The following is a 19,098-nucleotide window of genomic DNA, read 5'->3' on the forward strand; positions in this document are numbered from 1 at the left end:
CACTGAAAATATGAAAATTAAATAATCATAATAATCAGCGATGAATTTAATTAATAAGCGCCGACCGCCGCCGGGAATCCGTGCAGCACCCGACTTATCCGGAGTGCGCTGCGCGCAGGGGGCTGAACTGCTGCGCAGCTTGAGTGACAGTCCACACCCTCACTCAGCTGCAGCAGCAGACAGGTACCTGTAGCGGGCGACTGGGCGAGCAGTTAGTGTGCCCCCCTAGCCAATCCTGGCACTGCATGCAGCACCAGGATTGGTCGGTCCACCGCACAGCTGGGCAGGCAATCCATTATTGGATGCCGCGCGTGGGTGGTGGCACTGTGGTGGCACACTGATCAGCCGCACTGCATAATGGCCAATCACTGTGTGTGACTTCATGTAGTCATGCAGTGATTGGCCATTTCAGAATGCGTGCGGCGCTGTGACGTCAGGTTGATCGGTTCTACTCTGTAGCCTGGGGCCCTGGGACTCGCCTCGTGGTGCGCATCAGCCTGATCGTGAATCCTGACCCGCTGCCTGAGGCGCCTCGTCACCCGACCGTCACAACTTTTTCCTGTGCCTGACTGTCTGTCAGACTGTGTTGCTGTCACGCACGTGCTCTGCGGTACTACACTACTAGTTAACTAATAGTTACTTCTAGTACCACCAGGTAAGGCCACAGTAGTAGTGTAACGACAAGATTGAGTGATCGTGCTGTGTAGTGCCTGGCTTCACTGCCGGCGTCCCCCTGCGGGACCGGCGGCAAGGTAATTGCGGGCCTGGCATGGTGCTGCTCCGGGAGGGAGCTGTGTCGGTTCCTTCGCAGACAATGCGGGCCCCGGCCCGTCCCCTGCCTGCCAAAAATGACCTAATTACACGGAGCCCTCTCTGGCGGCGAGTGGAGGGAGGGCCTGAGACTGGAGGTGCATACCTTCTTCCCTGACACTGGGCATGTCTGCCGAGCCACCGTCCGCAGGCCTGCCTGCTCGGGGAGGGCGTGAGGCGTGGCCGCCGCACCACAACCCCTCTCATTAACTACTCAAATGAGAGGAATTAACAGCCTTCAATCAAATTGCATTATGGTAAACTGGCCTTCTGAAAGGCCAGAGCAAACTCTACAGTTTATACAAACTTTTTTATACCACCACTGTTCTTTCCTCCAAGGCAGTGCTTAATTTGAGCCGGTGAGGCCCACAGAGCAATAAATAGCCCATCGATCCGAAAGGGGAAGGGGAGGAATCAAAAGGGGAGTGAGCGAGCTAAAAAGGGGCCCCTCTGGCATTGTGCACATGCTAGGGCCCTTCCTTGTCCTGAGACCTCCTGACTGGGCCACGTTTTGCAAGTCATACCGGCGCGAGGGGGGCCCTAGATTTCGTCAAGTCGTTTCTCTTTTGGTGACTCTGCAATGATTTTCTATGAAAGTCAGTTTATATAACGTACTTTGCTTAGTACATAAAGTACTGTGTGGTACAGCACCACTCAATGGCCATGCTTAAGTGTCAGGTGGAGAGGTATCCCGGGATGAGGTACGGTTGCTTCGAATCTTAGCAATTATCTAAATTTAAATACAGGCACACATACTTTCTAAAGTACTATAAGGACTGTGTCTAAAATCTAATCAGTTTTGGCTGGCAGGTGAACTAGCCCTGGAAAGCTAGTAAACATACCCTTTTACTTGTTTAGCTGTAATATTTCTTATAACAACTGTTCCTCATTAAATGAACCTTTTTCGTTTGCATTTAAAAAATGTATGCCATTGCTTTGCAAAAAAGATTAATGCTACAAATGCATGTGTGTTTGTTCATAGAGCCAACTTGGCAAAATATAGCAAGATGATTATATTTTATTAAGATGTGGGAAACAAAATACTTTTCTGTACATGTCAACATAAACTTGGCTTTCTGAGGTAATCGCTTCAGCTTTCCCACCAACATACTAGATGAGGAACATATTGAGTGACAAGATAAAAAGTGCTGTGGAATGTTCTTTATGAGCAAGAGAGGAGAGACATAGAGGGTGTTCAAAATGTATGCGTTAATGCTTCTTGTTTTCAAATACCTTGTATATTTTAAAGAAATTGCACGCCAACAGATGTAAAACTTAAGGACAATTGGAAAACATTAACAAAGTTATACACCAAAGAAAATATTTTACACTAAAGCACTCATACCCTATCATGGTGTGCTATTTTGCACCGTTTAAGTTTAGGTTGGTATTTTTGCAGGAACAAAATAAACTTTTTTGTTTTTGTACAGTGGACAAAATAAGAAAGAACGTTGGTTGTTGCTCTAGCAGAAAAGGTGCAAAATAGTTTCCCTGATAATGTGTAATATGGCGCTAAGAATGCATTTGGACTGGAGTAGTGGTGAAAAAAATAACAAAAATGCACTGATAGAGCCAATACAGCAAATATGTTTGTGTTTATAATATGTTGAAGGGCTTCTCAATGCAACGTATGTGTTGGTACGTAGGAAGATGAAGGGAAATTCAGTGGGACAATGGATAGGTGGGTGATGAATGCACTCTTCTGTTCATCCATCCATGCACTCACTTCCTCCACCCATTCACATAGACATTAATCCTATCCATGCATTCACTAACCCATTTGTTTATCTATGCACTCATCTATCCATCCCTTGATTTATTCTCATATCCCCCCGCTGACCCATACATAGAACAATTAACTCAACTGTCCGAGAGTGTCCCACGTTAGACAAGTCCTATTGCGCAGGTTTTATGTGCCTGAACCAGTGGCTGTACGCACTCGGCAACAGATCTATTGGTAAGTTTGTAATTGTACTTTAAGAGGAAGTTGGCAGGTTTTTGAGGTTTTTTCAGCAGCATACATACAATATTTGCTTCCTTTGACTCTGGTGACAGACTGCTGAGCAATGTTAAATAAATGCTTGGACTTAGGGGTTCACTTTCCTCTTTCATCTGCCTGTATCTTGCCCCCAGCATATGCTTTTGATAACTGTTTTATTTATTTATTTAAATGTTATTGTTCAGTTAATTAAAACCATAACAAAAATGTCCATTATCAGTCTCAAGCATGATTAAAGATATGATCAATTAGTAAGGTCAGCCGCAACAACATTTCCATTATCATCTCAACCTTAGATTGGAATTTTGATCATTGAGTGTAGTCATCTATTTAAAACCTAATAGTTATAGTTAGGCAAATAACTGTAATTAATAAAAGAATAAAACAAGAACTAAGTATTTAAATTGCATTCACAAGTTTTTCGAAAGTCAGCAAGAACTTTATAATCTTGCAGTTTGTTTGTGGTGACGTTGCGTCCAGGCATCCAATTACTGCAGTCCTGCAAGTGCGTAGATTCCTTACCAGGAATATGTTCGTTAGAAAGAGCCTTCGCTCAATTGTCAGCTGTTTACAGAGACATATTATGTGAATAAGATCTTCTTTTGCATACTCACACAGGCTGCAAGAGACGGATTCTGTATCTTTCCAGGCTGGCTCGTCGGCCAAGGTTGGGAATTTACCGAACCTCAGTGCCATCAGCTTTCTTTTAATAAAGACAGAGTATGTTGCATCCAAGTAAGCCGCTGGGGTTAGAGATCTATATCTATTAATCAACCCAGGAGTGTGAGCGGTGTGAAAAAATGTCTTTGTCCATGATCAGAGAATGAAATTTTGCAGCCTTGTTTAGTATAAGTTTGAATGATGAAAATGGTAAGTTTTTGTCCCAAAGATTAGCGGTGCATGTTATGTCCAATGCACTAGTCAGATATTTATTTGCTTCTGATTTATTTTGAGTTTCTAGTTCCTGCCATAGGTATTTGTTCAAATTGTTATCCGCGGCTCTCTTTTTGATCCGATACAACTCATTTAGGCATGAATAAAGCCGTCCCAAGCTTATATTCTTTAGTCCAAACTCTAGGCGAATTTGCGCTGGTTGAAGCTGAGTTCGGCAGTTGTAGTACCTGTTTATAAATTTTGGTAATTAAACTGTTTAGGAGAAAGGAGTCCTTACCGCTCATTGCTACGCTGGCGTAGGCTAGGGTTGGAAGAGCTTTGTTGGCAATCACCGTAAGTAAAGGTTTTAAAGAAGGACCATCCAGCTTTTTCGATAGAGTGCTAAATGCAAATGATAGTGCTCTTGATCTGTGAGTTAAATAAGTTTTCTGGGCCTTTAAGGTGAGCCTGTCATCGATGTAGTATCCCAAGTATTTATAACTTGTTACCCTTTCCAGCTGTTGTCCTTCTAGCCAGACATTGTGTGATGTTATGTGCCGATTGGTGATTAACATTGTTTTAGATTTTGAGAAGTTAAGAACCAAGTTGTTTGTAGACAAAAAAGCTGATAGAACAAATACCAGTCTTGACAGGCCAACCTTTGTCTGACTCATGAGGACGATATCATCTGCATATGCCAGGTGTGTGAATTGTAAGTCGCCTAGTTTTGGCGGGTGGGCGTTACATCCGTTTAACTTTCCTGAGAGGTCCAAAATGAATAGATTAAATAGACAAGGAGCCAGGACACATCCCTGTTTTAAGCCATATGTTGTGCGCACTTTTCTCGATAATCGCGACCCGTCCCCTAGCCTTACTTGCATCCTGGTATCACAGTAACATAGCAGCAGACCCCTTAATATGCTCTCTGGAATCATCCAAGCTCTCAATTTTGCCCATAATAGGTTCCGATCCACGCTGTCGAATGCTGCTTGGAGGTCAATTAAGCACAAGTTCAGGTCCTGTTTGATACGCTTACATTTTTCCGCAATCATTGAGATGGATAAAATGTTTGATATAGTTCCGATCCCTTCTCTGAACCCTGTTTGGTTAAGTGGGATCAAATCCCTCTCTCCTGACCACTTTACCAGGTCAATTAGTAATAGCGAGGCAAAGTATTTAGCTTCGACATCCTGCAAGGCAATTAATCTGTAGTTAGCAGGATTGGATCTCTCACCGCCCTTGTGTATGGGCGTTATGATGGAACCGTGCCAGCTTTCTGGCACTGGGTTGTGAGTTTGGATGTCTTCAAAGAGTTTCTCAAGCTTTTGATAACTTTGCCATTGAATGTCTTGCCTGGTTTCATCTGATTTCTGGTTTTCACGTTCCTGACAATGTTGGGCCAAATTACCCCGGCATGGATTTTAAGCTTTATTCTAAGGTTTATTTAGGCATTAATGGTAATGTAACGAAACTGGTGCTCATGTAAAGCGCGCTGATACCCGATGTCTTGGTTCTAGTTCGCTATGTAAAACAAAAAATAGAAACATCCGTTATTGGCCTATTTATGTAGGTGCGTTGGCAGTCTGGCAGACTATGTTTGTGGTCCCAGTAGTGAAATAGCAGCAGGCGGCAGCGCAGAAGGTTAATGTGCCTGCTGCAAAGAACATATACCTGCTGCAGATCACACAATGCACATGATGTAAATAGGTCAGTTAGTCACTACTTTTGTCAGAGAGATCCTTTTGTAACTTGCAGTTTGTAAGTTAAAATCCTAACATACAACAGCGAGCTATTAGCTGTCATCTAAGAGCTGCATGCAAACTGCAAGGAAAAAATTGGAGCGTTATGTTTTTTCCCCATAGTCTTTGTTTGATTACCCTAGTGTTTCAAAAATAAATTGTTATCTTTTGATTTTCAGCACCTGACAACCTGAAACATTACTGCATTTTGGGGCAATTTTTCAGCAAACAACAAGAGGACCCCAACCTCCTTTGCTGCTCTTTCACCCCGGCTACGACCCAGCAATCACCAGTGTTAAAGGTAAGGAAAACTGTATGCTATATTTTTTTATATGGGAGTTAGGGATATGTATGTGGTCACTCTCAAGGCCCTCAAGCAGTGTCTTTTTCAGTGCCTCCAGCAACCACTATGGCACAGAGAGGCATGAGGCAGTAAGGCTGTATTTTTAGCAGTCATTTTGTGGAAAGGGGAGCTGTTGGAGATGTATTAAGATACTGCACAAGATATATGTATTTATACTGAAATTTGATATTATTGCACTGCACCTTATACGTTGTACTTTGATTATTGACAGGTTTTTTTAAATATATATATTGGTAAGGCCAGCAACACCATCATGATTACAGTACAAGAGGTGATTGCAAGGTCATTCCAGGCATGGCCACTTGAACAAAAACTACATTTAAAGCAATTAGGACCTCATCAGCCTGAAATAAACCTCCAGGAAACTTCCCAGGACAGAGGAAAAATGTCAAAACGTACATTCTCAAATGCCTGGTACACAAAAGCTGATTGGCTTGCAGGGTGCCCTTTAGGAAATTCTCTGTTCTGCTTCCCCTGCTTGCTGTTTGGTGGTGACTTTTCTTGGACACGTCAAGGAATCACAGACTTAAAACATTTATCGGAAAAAATAAAGAAGCATGCATTCACAAGAAATCATATTGAAAACCTGACGACACTGGGAATGTTGGGGGAAGACGCACCAATTGAGCAGCAGATAAATGATGAATCTCGCAAAACCATACAAAAACACAATGAAGCCGTTGATAAGAACAGACAAATTCTATCCAAGATCATTGATTGCATTCGTTTCTGTGGTGCTTTCGAACTGGCATTGAGAGGCCATGACGAATCAGAAAGTTCCTCAAAACCTGGGATCTTCCGAAGCCTAGTGGATTTAATAGCAAGCATAGACAAGGATTTGGAAACACATTTAGCACGTGCTACAGTCTTTAAGGGCACCTCTAAAACAATACAAAATGAACTCCTTGGGTGTATGCTCAAAATTATAAGAAGCCATATTGTGCAAGAGTTGCGAATCTCAGACGTGGCTATTCAGGCTGATGACGCCACTGATGTGGCCACTAAAACACAGTCCGTGTTAGTGTTTCGGTACCTTGACAGTGACAGAAATGTTGAGGAGAGGTTCTATGGTTTCACACATTTAAAAGACTCTAGTGCAGCAACCATTACTGGAGCTATACTGTGTCAACTGAACTTAATTTTTCCGGACCTGCCTCAAAAACAAAAACTTATCGCACAAAGCTATGATGGTGCGTCCCCAATGAGTGGAAGCCTTAGTGGAGTACAGAAACGAATTAGAGATGTGTACCCTAATGCTCATTTTGTGCACTGTTACGCCCACCAACTCAATCTTATTATGCAACAGGCAGTATCAAAGATCAGAGAGACACGAGTTTTCTTTCAGGATATAGGAGGCATGGCAGCATTCTTGTCACGTTCCCCCAAAATAACAGAAGCCCTTCATGAGACTGTGGACAAAAGCGTTCCAAGGGGATCCTCAACTCGTTGGAACTTTAACATTCGTACAGTCAACCTAATCTTTTAAAATAGGGAGGGCCTTGAGAAATGCTTTGTCCCCATAGGAGCCAATGATGAGTTTGATCACACATGTCAGAATGAAGCCCATGGCTTTATTAGAACACTACAAGACAAAGAGTTTCAGTTCTTACTGTTTTTATTTCATGAAATAATGGTTGATGTGGATGTGTTATACAATCGGTTACAACGAAAAGATATAGATACTGTCTTTGTGAAAGACTCTACCACTACATTTGTACAAATCATAAGGAAAGTGAGAGATGGGGTTGACAATTTAGAGAGCAAACTGCCTGAGTATTCTACTTTTGCAAACCGCAGGCAAAACATCACCTCTCTGGTTCGAATTGCAAAGGAGATATGTGATATTGTAATTGTGCAGGCACAAGAACGTTTTTCATTCACTAAACATTTGGTGAGTGCCACATTATTGCAAAGTCAAGAGTTTGCAAATTATGATGAATCCTTCCCAGAGCGTGCTCTGAATCAGGCTGTGGAAGCATATCCTATGCTCAAAAAAGAGCAGCTGAGAACTGAGTTAACTGTACTGTACGGAATGCCGGTGTACCGAAGGCCACAAGTGCCTTGACTTTGTTGACTTTAATACATAAACTGAATATGGAAAAGTCACTTACAGAGACAGTGACTTTACTAAAAATTGTCATTACCACTCCAATGACAACAGCCAAAACTGAACGATGTTTTTCAGCCTTAAAGAGCATTTAGACATTCCTCAGGAACACCATGCTAGAGGAAAGACTCAATGCTTTGGCTATGCTCTCTGTAGAGAGCAAGCTAGTCCAAAAAATACCGGACTTCAACCAAAAAGTTATTGATAAATTCGCTACACTGAAAGAGAGACGTGCTGATTTACTTTACAAAAAGTGAATGCTGCTACTTGTTTGTTAAATGAAAAAAATACTATGAGTAAGGTACTCAGAAATGTATTGTTATCTCTGTTTTTAAAGGTTTTCTAGTGTTTGTTCTACTTGTGGACTAAACAGATTTTACTGATCAAATGGCATATTATTAAGTACATTCTGTAGCAGCTAAACACTATGCACTGTGTGGAAAGACATGCGTGATAAAGTCACATGCGTTGTAATAGAAACGTGGTAAAGGTAATGCTTGGTTCCCAATGCTTTGTAAAGGCTGTTTCCCAACTGCTGTGCAACTTCTGCTACTCTTAGAGCTGAGATTTTCATGAAAGTCTTATAGTGTGAATTCAGCAGCGTAATAGGATGGAATGTATGAAGCTCCGTGGTTATACTGAATAAGCAGCTACCTATGTTATGACATCTATTAATGTAATACCTGCACTTTCACAATTGCTTTATTAACCTTCCGGCTTTCTCAAATTTGCTTAAAAATGCACCATTTGTCCAAGCTTTTTTCAAAATTTTCTCGGGGGGAAATTCCCCCGAACCCTCCTTAGAGGGTTCAGGCTCGCTCGCTGCGCTCGCTCGATACGGTGCAGTATGATTATCATTTTACGCCTCACCACTTTCAAATGTCACCAGCCGCCCCTGCTTGAAAGACGTTTACCTCCCTAAATTTTATGACTTCGCAACTTGCTGATGCTCTTATTGGCTTGTATTCTGCCTTGAGAAAGTCCCGGTACCAATCTTGAACGGACAAAATAAGAGTTGGCTGCAATTTACATCTGGAATTCAACAAAGTAATAAAGGAAAAGCATATATCTGAACATTGTGACTGATTCATCTTGTCTAAATTAATATTTGGATTGGTTAATGTCATTATTATCCAGTGTAATTATAGAACAATGTTATAACTATACACTCTTCTGACTGCTAAGATTTCATATGACTATAATTTGGGAGTGCTTTGTTGACCTTCTTTTTTAGGTCTCGCGACCTATCAATGCGCGCAAGCGCATTGAGCCGAGCAAGAATTCAAGTGCTCGAAATCCTCGTCAAACCAAGGGCTTCTTGCGCTGCGGTTTTCATTAAGTTCACGTGAATCACGTGACCAAACAAGCACGCGCATCAGCCTCCCTCCCTCCTAATTGCATTTTTTTTAACGGCCGCACAGCACATCAAAGGGCTTCACCCAGCGTGCGCTCTGCGGCTTCTCGGCTTCTCCTCTCTTAATTATTTATGGCTGGCCGGCCGGCCGTACTTTCAGTTTCCCGGCCGCTCATCTTCTTGCTTGTTTTTTTTTTTCATTCCAATCCATTGTAAACAGGCAAAAGCACTTGTGTGTGTTTTAAAAGCATGCCATGGCTTCAATGTACAGCAAGACATTCTCCCGCACGTGCCTCACTCTCTCGAATGGAAGTTCCACAGAAGCCACGTTGTTGTGTTAAGCTTTACTTTTGAATCAGCACTGCCAATATGACATATAAGGGGCCACACACTGAACAGTCACTTTATTTGTTAAATGCAGATTTATTCTGTATTAATTGCTTCAAGTCTGTGAAGTTTTTTGGGGGGTTCAAAATAATCCAAAAATATGCAGCCTCACGTATCGTGCGGATGACGTGTGCTGCTGTATAGTATATTGATGATGCGTTACAGATTTTTGGCAGTCACAATAAATTGTTGCGTCGTCGCCACCGTAAGACTCTTCCAGCGGGACATTTTAATAAACACCGAAAGGCAATCTTGTCATTTCACCGACGTACATTGGGAGACAAGGCAGAATTTGCTGCTTCTTTTAAAGTTGCTGTATAAAAGCTTTCATGTTTATGACTTATTAAAAACGATCATCCGTTTTACATAAAATACGCCATTACGTGTGGACCCAATAACTAACAGGTGACCAGTATGCACATTCGGTTTCTGTCAGGTGTTTTAAAATAGAAAATACACTGCTCGGACTACAGGCGAGACAAATTTCGCAACATTTTAATTTCAAAACCTTTTCATTATGTGAAACTTCCTGGACTAAAACAACAACAGTTTACAAATTAAAAACGATCATCCGTATTACATAAAATACGCCATTACGTCTGGACCCAATAACTAACAGGTGGCCAGTATGCACATTCGGTTTCTGTCAGGTGTTTTAAAATAGAAAATACACTGCTCGGACTGCAGGCGAGACAAATTACTCAACATTTTAATTTCAAAACCTTTTCATTATGTGAAACTGCCTGGACTAAAACAACAACAGTTTACAAAGTTAGACATTACCAACAGTGTTGTACTTACGTTCATGGGATTTGGTGGTGGTGGAAATGACTTAGGGGGCTTGGAAAGACGTGGGGTGAGCACTGGCGGTATCAGTTGGTCCCAGGGAGAGAGAAGAACATTTCGCACCACAATTCCTTTGTTTCCTCTATTTCTTTCACGTCTGTAATTTATTAAAATGTTTGTCTAAAAGGGAATCCTGTGGTCGGCTGTTTTCTTAAGCATGAATGGAGCAGAAACATTTCAAACCGCTTGTTCATGGTTCCTTTTCACAATAAACAAAAGGCAGGAGCGTTTTGTATAAAAGAAATCTGAAGAATTTCTGAAATGAAAGCAAGTTAGAAAATATTGCTCCGGATCCGCCTTTCCATTCACACGTTCATTAAACACCAAAGTACTCTTCTTCCGGGAGGCTCAGTCATTCTCCCCTAACATCTCCCTCCTCGTCCCGCCCTCTCATTGTCCGTGATGTACCTACACTCACACTCACACACACTCACCCTCACACACCCTCATAACACCTCACACACACACACCGTCACCATAACACCCTCTACATCATACAAATGCACACGCACACACCTTCATCCTCACAACACCACACACCATCGGAATACACACACCCTCCCCCTCACACCACCTCACACACACTCACCCTCACACACAATACACTCAAAGACCCTTACACACCCTCAATAACATTCTCAAAAATCACACACACTAACACACTCACACACCCTATCAGCATCACACATCATATCACATTCAATCACCCTTTTCAAACTCACTCACACTCTCTCACATTACACAAATGTCACAAAAAGACGTTAATATTTCACTTCTGTTCTTTTATTTTCCTCACAATAAAATACACTGAACATAATCTTCACAGAAGGTATTTACAACAGTTTAAGCTATTGCCATTATAAATTACAATAACTTTTATTTAAGTATTAATTATTTAAAAAATGTCATAACCATTGTTATTTGTAATATCAATACATCTAAGTCACGTAAATACAAAACATTTGCATTACAAATACTATGAGTGTCACATTTGCAAAAGTTAAAAGTATTGGCATTGTAAATGACAAAACTATTAATTTCGAAATTTTCAAAACCAACACATAAATATAAAATGTGTCATTTACAAAACCAATCGCTCCAACTTTCCTACTGCGAGACCTATTGGCAACGCCAGTGCTTGTTTTGATACTTTACTAGCAGCTCGTTTTTGATCTGCTATCACCACCCTTTGGTAGTGTGTGGTTTTGGTTGTTAGAGCACCCCTGCTGAACCTACGGCAATTCTGACTCCATTGTGCCCTTAATATGTGGTTGTTTACTTTCATTCATTCTTTTATGTGCGGTTATTTCCTAGCAGGAAAAACTACTACCAGATTACTTTTGTGTGATCGTGGGGAACTAGGATTTCTATTTCTCCTTGTTGGCCCTCTGTGCCTGGCGATACAATTGAAGAAAGAAGGCTGAGGGCGGTGGCGTGCTGTGCTTCCCAAGGCTTGGCTGATGAACGGTTGTGATTGCAGATGAATCAGGATTCTGTCCCTTCTTTCCGGCTCTCTGTACCTGGAGGTACAACTTTATGACAACGGCTGAGGGTTGTGGCTGTAATCTATGAAGAATGGCTCGGACCAGCTGGGAGGCGGGCCGGTGAAGCACTGAAGTGGGGAAAAAAGGCGGAGGTGACCAGAGCTGAACTTTCCTGCAGATTCCTGGCTGTGTTGGGCAGTTGTCTCCGGACTAAGACACGACTCTGCATGCTGTCAGGGATTGACAGGCTGAGAAGGAAAGGGGAGTGGGGAGTGAGGGTTGTTCGTCTCCCTTCAGTATGGATGGTGATTCAGCCCCCCCCCCCCCTCAGTTTAGTACTGCCCTGGAACTGTATTTAAAAATTATCTTTTTCTCTCATGCTTTGAGCTTAATAAGTTGATGTTAAGAATTGGAGAGGGAGAATAAAAGAGGATGAGAAATAACTAAATCTATAGGGAAGGAATTAACCCAAAGGAAGGCGGGACACCAGAGCTGTGAGTACAACTTCAACCAGATCAAGTTACTTTTTTCTGCGGCAGGAGGTCCTTCTTTTCAGGTGAAAAATGGAAAAGATTTTAAAATTGACAAATGTAATGGCTAATGTGGATTCAGTTGCAAGACTGAAAGCCAAAACACGACTAGCTCAATTGAAGGCAGCATCAGCAGCGGCAAGAGCAGAGCATAGTCGAAAAACACAAACTGGTTTTGTTCTAGACTCTAGCCCTGCGAGCTCAGAAGAGGAACCTCCAGAGCCTAACCAGGACTCAAGAGCGAGGGAAGTAGCAATTGAGAATATAGCGCAAGGAGGATCGGCATAAAGGACAAGTATAGAGCAAGAGCCGGGCCCAAATAACAAAATATTGGAAGAACATGAGCTAACTGCTTGGGCTCTGGAGGGTGGAAAGAGAAAAGTAAACTTCCCTTCTTTACAAGAGACTATAAAGGAGAAAAAGGTTAATCCCAACAATCACAATAGTAAGGAGTATGCGCTATTATCGAAAGCCAAAACAACCCTGGACACCCCGGCTGCATCTAGGCTATTACAAGGGTCTCTTGCTGAGACACAAGCCAGTCCCTTTCTCAAAAAGTTCAAACCTCCTCAGGACAACCAGCTACCCATTACGAAAAGGCCAAAAACAGCTACCTTCAAAAGGTCAATAGCATTATCAGAGATGTACAGTTGCAGGCTTTGTCATCACCACCATTGCCAGAGCCACGATCACAGCAGTCAATACAGGGCTCAATATCTCCACAGCCACAGCTACAACATCACCCCAGATATCAAGTAAAGAAGGACCAGACATTGCAGGGCAGCAAGCATTGATTCAGAAAGAAAATGAGGGAACCCAATGTAGACCATCGATACAAACTCAAGAGGAAGGAACTCTCCTACAATGTGATGTAAAAACTATGCTGAATCTCATTGTAGAAGACTTAAGAGAGCTTAAGATAACATACGCTAACAAGATCGCATCCCTTCATCAACGTCTCTCAAAGATCGAGGAGACAGTGGGCAGTTTTCCAGCAAGGACACAAGAAGCTGAATCGAGGATCGTACACCTTGATAATCAAATGAATACAATCCAGCATCAGGTGAACATAGTCACGAAGGAAAAAGCTTAATTGGAGAGTAAGCTTGAGGAACTCGAAAATCACCCATGGCGCGCCATTCTGCACATAGTGGGGGTACCAGAGGGCAGTGAAGGGTCTCAACCCATTCAATGGGTCAAATCTTTCATCAAGAAGATCATGCTGCCAGAATTTACTGGTGATCTCACTATAACAAGAGAATAGTTGGTGCCCTCACGTGCTCTGCCGAATTTAAAACTACCTCGAACAATTCTGATTAACTTTACTGACTAGTGCATCAAGGAGCAGATATTATCTAAGGCAATCCAGAAGAGAAAATACTCGATCAATGATGTTGCCAGTTGAGGAATATTTGCTGACATGCCTGCACCTACCGCACGTCGGCGAAAAGAGTTTGCTAAATTGTTATATCTTTTTAAGGCACAGGGGGCACAGGCATCAATAGCCCAGCAGTCAAAGTTAAGGGTGCTGGTGAGAGGCAAGTTCCATATGTTTGCAAATATAGAGAAAGTGCAGGATCTGCTGAAAGAAATCTCCTTCACAAAGAACACAAGAATTACTAAATGTAATGTCAAGAGTAGCTTGAGGTAGGGGGTCAGGGGTCAATCAGGGTGTGGCACCAAGGCACCCCACAAGAGAGGCATTTGGGTAGGGTGGAACTGGGCTTTGCAGGCCTTTTCCCATCTCTAGGGAAGGCAAGTTACAGGGAGGGTTTGGGGGTAGGTGGGTTTGGGGTGCAAGACAATTATCAGAATCATATTGGTGAGGTGGGGGAAAACAGTTTATTGTGTTGAATGGATTTTTGCAATATTCATTACCTATAAACATGGGATTTAAATGTCAGATCATTTCAGTCAATGTAAATGGCGTATTGAACAACCAAAAACATGGATGGATAATAAGATGATTAGCTTTCTTTTCAACACAAGTTTTTTTTCTTCAAGAAACTTACCTGAAAACAAATACTCCAAAGCTTTTTATTCCTAAATCGTTTTCTAAAGGTTTTTTTGCATCAGGAGGGACGGCAGTAAGGGGGGTTGCTATGTGTTTTAGTGGGGGGCTCAATTGTGAATTTTTTCAAGTAAAGAGATAGCCTCATGGTCAATGACTGTGGGTCACGATGAGCCTAAATGGGAAAACTTTAAACATTGTCAATTATTATGGTCCAATTATTGATAACCCTCCATCTATGGTCAGGATTAACAAGATACTCAGAGGGGCTACAGGACAAATTATTTTGTTTGTATTTCAATTATATTCAGTATTTGACAAAGGATACTTCAAATAAAAACAAAAAACAGCTGAAGCTGAAGACTAAAAAGATAATCAATGTTATTACAAAAGCTCATCAGGTAATCCATCCATGGAGTAGAGCCCATCAGGAAGAACTAGAATATACCTGCTACTCCCGACAATTCCAGTCAGCTTCCTGCATTGACTTTTTGTTAATATCTCGTTCTGTGAAATATTTCAGTTCAGAAATTGAGGTTAATTCATTTACAGACCATTCTTTGGTTAAATTAGAAATGGAACTAGAGGAGGGCAGGAGAATGAGGTCCAGGTGGCATATGGACCCACTCTCAAATCATCAATGGGTAACTGATACAAGAAAGTGGATATTAGAGATTTTTAGGCTTAATAAGGGTACAGTGGAACTCTTCTCAGTATGGGGGGCTTTCAAGGCAGCAGTCCATGGCCAGCTGGAGGCTTTTATGGCTGCACAGTCTAAAATTCAGAGAACTCAAATAGACGACCTCCAATTGGCAGATGATACTGCCTTGCTCAAGAAAAATTCGGCTTTAAGGGGAAATGAGCCAGTGGGAGGGCAGCTTGAAAAAGTGTAACAGGAGTTAAGAGAGTTTTTTCTTTCAGAATAAATTAACAGCTCCCAGACATTTCAGCAAGACCTATCACAAGAGCCCTGGTGACTGATAATGAAAAGACTGCTCACGTTTTTCTGAAGCACTATGAGCAGTCATATGAAGCTAAATACATGGTGGGGCAAGAGGCAATACAACCACATTTTGAGGACATCAATCTCCTGCATTTATCTAATATTCAGGCAGAGCAGATTATGGCTGTCATTTCTGCAGCTGAAATTCATCTAGCCCTTACCACAATGTTGGGAGGAAAAGCGTGCGGTAACGATGGGTTGCGTACAGTATTTTATAAGGTCGTTGCCAAAGAATTACCACCTCTTTTGGTTGAGCTTTTTTAATTATGTGAAAGTGGGTGGTCCGGTTCCTACAGATTTAAAGAATCCATTATTGTTTGTTTTGTAAAAAAGGGGGAAAACCCCAAAGATATTAATTCATATAGATCAACCAGTCTACTTAATACAGACTATAACATTTTAATGAAAATCTGGGTGCAGTGCTTTACTCCTCTCGCACAAAAAGGGATCGATAAGAACCAGACAGGGTTCGTTGCAGGGAGGGAAATGTCCACAAACACAGGGTTTTTAGTACAGGCACTTGATTTTTTTAATAGTAATCAAACTCCAGCTCTCATTATGATGATCGACGCAGAAAAAGTGTTTGATTTGGGGAATTGGGATGCTCTCTTTTATGGTCTGGGCAGGCATGTGATTCTCCCCAGGTTATAAAAATGCTTTGTAATATTTATCACGGGGCACAGGCTCGGGTGTTTATTAATTCTAACCTGGCTGGGATAGTTAATGTCAATCGGGAGACAAGGCAATGGTGCCCTCTATCCCCTGTGCTTTTTAGCATTTTTATCGAACCATTGGCCACCAGAATTCATAGCAATATGGAGATAAAAGCACCAATATTAGGAATGGCCAAACTGAAGTTGTTTGCGGACAACATCCTCTATCTTAGCCCAGAAAGACAGAATTTAGATCTAACATTAGCTGAATTTGCACAATTTGAATTAATTGGAGGATATAAGATTAATCATAACAAGACTGAGATATTAAGAATTAATATCTCAAATGATTTTCTTCCAGACAACAAGCCCTTACTCCCAATCTAATCCGATATGGATTTATTGTACCGGTCAATATACAGAAATCTATAAATTAAACTACAAAGCCCAGTGGAAAAAAATTATAAAGCTGCTGGAAAAATGGTCGTTACTACCGTTCACATTGATAGGCTGCATGGCTCTTTTAAAAATGTCAATTTTATCTTTACTTGTTTTTTTGTTCATAAATGTCCCTATAAAAATTAAAATGACCTATTTTAAAGAGTTGGATACAATTTTTAGAAGGTTGGGTGGGAATATGAAGACACTGAGGGTAAATCTCTCAGTACTCTAACTTGACATCAATCAGGGGGGGCTCACACTTCCTCGAGCTCATACATAATATGAAGCAACCTTTATAAATCTAATAGCTCATTTAATGTACGGTAAGTGATCCATCAATAATTTCTTTTTAGATAAAATAGTGTAGGAACCTGGTACACAGAATCCTGTATTTTTCAAAACAGCCAAACTCCCCCAAAAAACGAGGTATAAGACCTTGCAAGAATATATTTACAGACTCCAGACTATTTATTCACAACAGGAGTGCTCCACAATGTCTTATTACCTAAAATTAGCCGAATGTATAAGTTTAGGCCTTCAAATTCAGAGCAGCCATCTAAGGTCTTGGAACAATTGGGGATTTAAAGAGTATGGGCACTTTTTAGTGGGTGGCATAATTATTATGTGGCAAGAGGTCCAGGCGAGGTGTGGAGACAAAATTAAGCCTCTTTCTTTGAATATATTCAAATTTCACATCTACTATATAAGTACAGTCTCCCATCCAGTTTCGGCCCAAATCCATTGGTGACTGCTTTATTCAGAGCATGTGAGAAGTTGGCCTGATATGTGGTGTTTCCAATTCTGGAACCACCTTGTATCAGTCCAAACAATCCCTTATGGTGTCTGGTTGTAAGTCAACCTTGTTAGACAAGCTATCCTAGGGGTAGCATGGACTAAGCAGCCTTAAAGGCTTAACTTAAGAGGTCGTGTTAAGCGAGCTGTTTTACCACATACAATCCTGTAATACCAAATGAAAGGACACCACACAAGTATATATTATAAAAATATATGTGTTTATTTCTAAATTAATCCCCAGTACTCTTTATGAGCAAAGGGGCACAAGCGTTAAATCAAAAGCACAGTATAACATATAAAGTTGCACAATTATGGATGAGGGCGGGTGGCCACTCAAACCATATAATAAAAAAGTGATATAAGAGATACCAATCGAACAGTGGTTAGGCCTAGGGCCTAGGGAATCGCTGGGAGCAGTCTGGACTAGCAATGCTTAAGTCAGGAAAAGCCCGCGGGATTCGGGTGCAGCACGTAAAGTGCGGCTTGCATGAATGCAATGTCAATGGTGCGTAAAAGTTACACAAAGCGAGTTTAAGGACACTTCCGCTGAACCTAGAAGAACCAAACTTTAGACACAGACCCTAGAGGTGTGTACCAGTGTGGGAATACCGGCGCTGCAATGTTACCTCACCCAAAGGAAGCGGGTGCATAGGGTCGAAGTGGCGTCAGGTTTTGACACGCAGGCTCTTGGTGCTTGAAGCTGAAGATGCTGCAGGCGATGTAAAGGAGAAGTGTCTGGTGGATCCAAGGGTGGATCTGAAGTGGTGAAGACCTGAAAGCAGAGGGGACAATGTTCAAAGTCACTGACCAGTGACCACCGTGGAACCAGATTGGAACCAGGCAAAGTTGGGTGCAAACAGGTGATGACATGTTGCTTCTCTCTGCAGCCACGTGGACACGAAGAGGTCAAGGACGTCCAGGAGTCAATCACGAGCTGTCCCACAAAGGTTATAGCTGATGACAGTGTCGGCAACTCGATTTAGGCAAACAAGCCTTGGCTAATGCAAGCCACGCAGAAAGTGAAAAAGGCTTATTACTCGGACCAGCAAGGTCAGAGCGGGTACTCCTTTCTACAGGAGTGAGGGCAGGACTGGAGCAACCAGACCCACAGTGTACATTGTAGGTTTTGTTGCCAAGATGCCCGCTGGCCACGTGGCAAGTGGCCGGGATGGCGAGTCAAGTGGCACAAAGCAAAAGGGCCCCACGCAGATCGTAGAGATGCTGGAGGGCTGATCTTTAGTGCAAATGCTGCTCGGTTGTGGGGCTTCAAAGACCCCAAAGCACAGAGTCAAGGGTGCCTCGGGTGCTGCGCAGTCAGCATCTCAGGGGTCTTTCAAGATGTCCGGTCCCACGTCTCTCGGTGCCTCCACGGGTCCCTTCTTTGCAGGGACTGTGGATCGGGCTGTGAAAAGTCTGGGAGGCTGGGCCTTGTCAGGCTCTGCACTCGGGCTCCGGCGGGAGACGGCGGCAAAGCAGACATTGAGGTGCTGGATGGTGCCTGTGTTCACAGGGTGGCCCCTCCTAGGCCACAAGGGAGATGCTCTTCAGTCTTCTATTCATCAGAATGTCAAAGTCCAGTCGTCTTCTTAGTTTAAAGTTGATTCAGGATGATCTGAGTTGCATTGGCACTGCTCCCACTCTTATTCCAATCTGAGGGGTGGATCTCCTGCTAGGTCCCTCACTATGGGTGGGACCAGGAAGG

This window comes from Lissotriton vulgaris, chromosome 11 (assembly GCF_964263255.1).
Source record: "Lissotriton vulgaris chromosome 11, aLisVul1.2, whole genome shotgun sequence".
Lineage (NCBI taxonomy): Eukaryota > Metazoa > Chordata > Amphibia > Caudata > Salamandridae > Lissotriton > Lissotriton vulgaris.